Here is a 7604-nt window from a genome sequence, read left to right on the forward strand (position 1 = left end):
AAGATTTTTTCTTTTAGTTTTTAAAGAGAGAGTGAACTGGTAGGGAGAGGTGGGCAGGGAGAAAAATGCAATAATGAATGAATGGAAATTAAAAGTCTTTGTAAATTTTCACTAAAATTAATAATAAAAAGAGAAAAGATGCCTCAGCTTCTGCCCCATTCTCTTATTGGCTTCAAGGATAGGTTCCCAGCCCACCCTCACCACTGACCAAGAGGCCAGAGCCATCTTCCATGGCACATGAGTACTGGCTTTTCCACAATGTGAATGACTAGCTTTAAAAAGAAGCCTCAGCTTCTGCCACACTCCAGAGAGATTCCCAGCTCACTCTCACCATTGACTAAGAGGCCAGAGCTGTCTTCAATTCTACAAAACTGGCCTTCCATCTGCTGAAGCTAAAGCAGGACCATACCATACACAAAAATAATCTCAAGATGGATCAACCCCAAACTATAGAGATCATAAGAGACAAATGGGACTAAACTCAGAAGGCCTAGCATATAGTATAAAACCCCTGGCAAATACAGCTAGAAATGCACAACAGGAGAGGATAACATCAATTAATAAGGCATACTGAAGTTTCATTTCCTGTGTGCAAAAACTTTTTCCAGTATGGTGAAATTAAAACCTACTGATTTGGCAATACAATCTCAGACAAATGTTTCATTAAAACGTCTACAGAATTTGCAAATAGAGATATCGTTTGACCCAGCAATTCCACTACTGGGAATATATCCCAAAGAGACCATAACTGACATCCACACAGATATATGCATACCCATGTTTATTGCGGCTCTGTTCACAATAGCAAGGCGTTGGAAACAACCCAGGTGCACATCAACAAACGAATGTATAGAGAAACTGTGGTATATTCACACAATGGAATACTATGCTGCATTGAAAAACAAGGAACTCATGCATTATTATTCAAAATGGGTGAGCCTGGAGGACATTATGCTGAGTGAAATATCTCAGATGCAAAAGGACAAATATTGCATGGTGCCACTGTTGTAAAATGGGACTGATATCAGGGTTGGGGTAAGACTGAGAAAAACTGGATAAATTGTGTATACAGCACTGAAACAGATGAGGGAGTGAATAATTTAAAAGCAATGTATGATAGGGTCTTATGGTTATCACAGGAGTCCACAATTAAGGTTGCATAGTGGAATGTACTTGGGGTGGTGGGAGGGGTGCGGGGGGATTGTGTACCAGGGAAGGAGTGTTTCTTTTACTTTTGAAAGAGAGGAGCGAACTGGGGGTGGGGGGAGGGATGGGCGGGGAGAGAAGTGCAGCAATGAATGAATGGAAATCCAAAATCTCTGTAAATGCTCATTAAAATTATTTTTAAAAGTCTACAGAATCCTACATTGCCTTATTAAGAATGAGACTGATAACACAATTACAAAATGGGCAAAGGACATGTAAAGACTTCTCACGAAGGAAGATTTTTTAATAGCCAATAGACACAAAGAGACGCTCAAAATCACCGGCAATAAGAGAGATGGAAGTCAAAACCATGGTGGGATACCATCTCATCCCAAATTAGAGACAAAATTTAATAGGACAGGAAGCTATATATATTGGAGATGATGTAGAGAGATTGGAACTCTCATACTCCAATACACATGGTGTGTGGTGAGATTGTAAATTAGTACAGTCACTCTGGAAGGCAGTTTGGTTTTCTTAAAAAAAGCTGAACATTGAAATTTGATCACCCAGCAAAACTACTGCTAGGAATATATCCTGAGGGAAATAGAACCAAGACACAAATGGAGATTTTTACACGAATGTTCATAGTAGTGTTACTCACAATAATAGAAAAAGGAAAACTGCCAAAATGTTAATCAGCAAATGAATGGATTCAGAAATTGTGGTACATTCACATGATGGAATACTATTAAGCACTCAAGAGCAATGATTTTGAAATATCCTGTATAATATGGGAGAGTTTGGAAAGCATTATGGAGAGTTAAGTGAACTAACTCAGTCCCATAAGAGCAAATACTGTGTAACATCATCTAGGTGTCTAAGGTTTATCATTCAAAATTGCCTTTCCTAGACAAAAGATTAATTATTTGTTTTATGTTGAAGTAGTTATTGCATTAAGGAGAGATGATGCTACGTGGGTGGGTCAGAATATACGAATAGGACATGTTGGCCTATCCACAAAGGGATTGTCCAGTTTCAACAATCTACAAGGAGATTGGCTAGTATTGCCAATAAATGGAACAGCTCTAGTTGCAGAGACAGATCTTCGAGAGTCATTGAAGAGACAACAAGAGAATGTTGGATGCCCTTCTTGCTCTAGCTACACCCACAGCAACAACGTCCATGGTAGCAACACCAACAGCAGCAACACTTATGACTAAACAGGAGACTTGGCGTGAGATGAAACCCTGGCAGGGGTGGGGAAGAGATTCAGGAGAACCAATATTGTCAGGACTAAGAACTTGGGAACAATGGCCTGGAGCCACAAGGCTCAGGCTCAAATGCCTGCAATTCACATTTTGGGAACTGTCTTGACTGTTCTTTTATTTATCTGGATTATAATCGTTTGACTTCCCCAATAAGGTTCTGTGTAGTCTGTGAGTTATCACATTGGATTCTGGATCCAGGAAAGCAGTAAGATTGGTGGTGAGAACATGTCTGAACTCATGGCAATTGGTTTTGTGCTATTAATGCTGTTGATGGAGACAGTTCCTCTTTGTGATGTTGGAAGATATGGCTGTCCCCATATGTGCCTTGCTATTTTCATAGACCATTAATGTAACATTAGGATTACTAGTCAGATTATTCAAAAGTCCAAAAGGGTAAGGGGATGGAAGGGCGGGGCTGAGAATGTGGAAAATGGGAAAATCTTGAGGTCACAGAATTACGTGGGCAGTGTGAGGGGTTGAAGAAATTAGGAAAGATCTGTTGTTGTTAGGTATCATTGAGTCAAATATGACTCATAGCGACCCTATGAACAAAAGGTCTAAAACCTTTTTAGACCTTTTTTCCTGTGCCATCCTCACATTTCCTGATACATATAAGACAATTGGAACAGTCACCTTGTCAATCCACCTAGTTGAGGGTCTTCCTCTCCTTTGCTGACCATCTACTCTTCCCAACATCATGTCCCTTTTCAAGGAATAGCACCTCCTAGAAATAGGTCCAAATTATGTGGACGAAGACTCATAATTATTGTCTCCAAAGAGCACGCCATCTGCATCCTCTCCAAGACATATCTATTCATTTTCTCGGCTGTCAGTTGGAAGTTCAGTGCTCTTCTCCAACACCACAGCTCAAAGGTGTTTATTCTTTCCCTGTTATCCTTATTCATTGTCCAGCTCTCAGATGAATATCTAGTCATCAGAAAGACCACGGCCTGAATCAGGCACACCTTAATCTTCAAACTGCCATCACTACTCCTCACTCAATCATTTGGAAAGGTCCCTAACTGAAGATTTCCTGAGTGCAATGCATCTCCTTATTTCCTGACTGGTTGAACCAAAGGTGTTAATTGTGGCTCCAAGCAAGATGAAGCTGTTGACAGTTTCAATCTTCTCTCCATCTCTCATGACATGACCTATTGGTCCAGTGGTATCTTTGTTTTCTTGATATTGAGACACAATCCATACTGAAGGATGTAAGTGTTTCAAATCCTCCTCACTTTCAGCAAGCAAGGTTGTATCATCTGCATAACACAAGCTATTGATGAGTCTCCCTCCAATGCTGATGCCACATTCCTCTTCATAGAGTCCAGCTTCTCAGATAATTTGCTCAGCATCCAGCTTGAACAAGCATGGAGATAGATTACATCTCTGTCTCACTCCCTTCCTAATTCCAAACCATGCAGTGCTCTCCTGCTTTGTTTGTACAACAACCTCATTCTTCTCAATGTCAGCCACAACTTGTCATGATCCACACAGTCAAATGCCTTTGCGTAGTCAATAAAGCACAAATAGACATTCTTATGATATTCCTTACTTTCAGCCAGGACCCATCTGACATAAGCAATGATATCCCTGGTGCGACTGCTTCTTCTAAATCCCAATTGAACTTCTGGTAATTCCTTATCTATGTATGTTTTAGGCATTTTTGAATAATCTTCTGCAGTATTTTGCTAGCATGTGATAGCAATGATATTGTTCAATAATTTCCACATTCAGTTAGATCATCCTTCTTGGAAATAGGAACAAATACAGACATTTTCCAAACCATTGCTCAGACAGCTGTCCTCTAAATTTCCTGGCATAGACTAGTGAGTGCATTCTAGGTTGTATCTGTTAACTGAAACAAGTCAATTGGTATCCAATCTGTTCCGGGGGCCTTATTTTTTGTCTATGCCTTCAATGCAGCTTCCACTTCCTCTTTCATTGCCATTGGCTCCTGTTCATATGGTACTCCCTGAAATTTTTCAGTATCAATCAATTCTTTCTGGTACAGTGACTCTGTATATTCCCTCCATCTTCTTTTGATGCTTCTTGGGTATTCAACAAGTTGCGCATAGCATTTTTCAACATTGCAACATGACATCTAAATTTGTTTTTCAGTTCTTTCAGATTGAGAAATGTGGAGCAAGTTCTCTCCTTTTTATTCTCCAATATTAGCTCTCTGCACATTCCATTATAATACTTTGCTTTGTCCTCTTGAAAAGAGCAAACTCAATTAACAAACATAGTTTAACAACTGTTACATGCAATGTTCATAGCTTGAATATTGGAAAATTGGATATTGTTAAAAATGAAATGGAATGCATGAATATTGATATACTAGGCATGACCAGCTATGGCCACTTTGAATCAGATAATCATATGACATACTATGCAGGAAAAGAAAAACAGAAAAATGGTGTTGCATTCATAGTCAATAAGTCAATTTCAAGTTCTATCCCAAATACAATGTTGTGAGTGATAGAATAATAACCATATGCATACAGGGAAAACCCGTTAACAAGACTTGAATAATAATTCAAGTATATGCTTCTACTTCTAGTGCCAAAAAGGAAGAAATTGAGAATTTTTATCAAAGTTTTCAGTCTGAAGTTGATCAAACATGTAATCAGGATGAGCTAATGACAATTGGTGCCTGGAATGCAAAAATAGGAAACAATGAAGAAGGGACAGTAGTAGCATAATATGGGCTTGGTGATAGAAATGAGGCTGGAAATAGAATGATTGAATTTTGCATTTACAATGATTTTTTTTCATTGTAAATACTTTTTCTAAAAGACACAAAGGATGACTTTACACGTGAATTTCACCCAACAGGCTACATAGGAATCAGATTGACTACATTTGTGGAGGAAATAGTTGAAGAAGATCAATATCAGCAGTCAAAACTAGGTCAGGGGCAGACTGTGGGTCAGATCATCAGGTGGGTCAGAATTCATGTGCAAGTTCAAATTGAGGCTGAAGAAAATGAAAATAAGTCCACAGGAACCAAGATATGATCTTGAATCAATTCCTTCAGAATTTCATGATCATCTTAAGAATAGCTTTGAGGCGTTGAACACCAATGACAGAAGATCAGATGAGTTGCAGGATGATATCAAGAATATCACCCATGAAGAAAGCAAAAACGGTCATTACAAAAGCAGAGCAGAAAGGAAAAAAAAACCCAAAATGGATGTCAGATGAGACTCTAAAGATTGCCCTGGAACATGGGGAAGTCAAATCTAAAGGAAAACATGTTGAAGAAAAAGAGCTGAATAGTTTCAAAGGAGAAATCTAGTGGGGACCTAAAAAGGTGGGGTAATGGTGGGTATAGATCAACTGTGATTAATTTTATAGAGCACAATGTATGAGAATAATAGTATGAAATACAATGTGAATAGAGAAATGCAGGAAACACACCCATATATGCATGTGAAACACAATATCTATAAATTTTTATGCATACCAATATAAAAGAATTTAAAATAATTTTTAAAAAGAAATTAAGAAATTATGGAACATTCACACAGCACGCAGGAGCATTATACTGAGTGAATTAACTCAGTAGCATAAGGACAAATATTGTGTAAGACCATTACCGTAGAACAAGTATGAAGGATCTAAGAGGGGAACAGAGCACTGAGGGGTGGGGGTGGGGATGTTAATAATAGAGTTGGCCAATTTAATGGGCAAGAGGGATAGTGAAGAAATGGGAAAGATTTGGTGTGAAAAACAATGTACACGACATTTGAAAATAAAAAGAAATATTGAAAGAATATACCATACTCATGCATAGGAAGACTTAATATTGTAAAAATGATAATTTTGTCAAAGGCAATCTACAAGTTCAATGCAATCTCAATACAGATACCAATTCCATTTGTCAATGAGATGGAAAAGGCAATTTCCATTTTTATCTCTATGTAAAGAACCCTAAATAAGCAAAACACTTCTGAAAAAGAGAAACAAGGTAGGCAACATCACACTCTCTGATGCCAAATTCTACTGCACTGCTGTGTTGGTCAAAACAGCATGGTACTGGTACAGCAACAGACACAAAGATCAATGGAATAGAACGGAGAACACAGAAATCAGCTCATCCATCTATGGTCAACTGATCTTTGACAAGGAGACAGGATCAGTTAAGTGGGGAAAGGATAGTCTTTTTAACAAATAATGTTGGCAAAAATTGGAAAATCATCTGTAGAAAACTCAAGCAAGACCCACACCTCACACTTGACATGAAAACCAACTGAAGATGGATCAGGGACCTAGAAGTAAAACCAAAGACTAAAATTCCTCAGAGAGAAGCTAAGAACTCTAGAAGCCCTAATCCATAACATGAACTGTCTTCTAAGCATAATGAAAAACCTAAAACCAGGAGAGAACAAAATAGATTAATGAGGCCTTCTAATAATCAAATCCCTATGCACACCAAAACCCTTCTCCAACAGGGTAAGAAAGAAAGCCACAGACTGGGAAAAAAATATTTGACAATGACATATCTGATAATGGACTCATAGCTAAACTTTATAGAATACTACAGCACCTCAACAAGAAAAATGTAAACAACCCAATCATTAAATGAATTGTCATTGTTGTTGTTATATGCCGTCAAGTTGCCTGTGACCCATAGTGACTCTATGTACAGCAGCTCTGAACCCTGTCCTGTCCTAGGCAAGTGTCACTAATTCCATCACACCAATTCTTATTGCCTCAGTTACAGGGTATTCTTCCCCTGCACTGTCCCTCCACCCTTCCGAGAATGATGTCCTTCTTTACTGACTGGTCTTTCCAGGCCACATGTCCAAAGTGCAGAGCTTAAAAATCTTAGCCTTCAAGAAAAAAGTTGGTTTCACCCTCTCCAAGACATTTTCTTGGTAGTCCATGGTATGTTAAAGACTCTTCTCCAGCACCACAATTTGAAGGCATTGATTCTTCTTCTGTTATCCTGAGTCATTGTCCAGGTCTCTGATGTTTATTTTAGCAAGTAATTGTGAAAACCATGGCCAGTTTAGATGCACCTCAGTCACTAGACTGACATCGTTGCTCTTCAGTACTGTAGAGAGGTTCCTGACAGCAGATTTTCCCAGTGCAATTAATCTTTTAATTTCCTCAATGTTGGTGCTAAAAAAGTGTTGATTGTGGAGCTGAGCAAGCTGAAATTGTTAACAACCTCAGTCTCTT

This window comes from Elephantulus edwardii, unplaced genomic scaffold (genome assembly GCF_000299155.1).
Source record: "Elephantulus edwardii isolate Elephantulus edwardi_28Jun2011 unplaced genomic scaffold, EleEdw1.0 scaffold00357, whole genome shotgun sequence".
Lineage (NCBI taxonomy): Eukaryota > Metazoa > Chordata > Mammalia > Macroscelidea > Macroscelididae > Elephantulus > Elephantulus edwardii.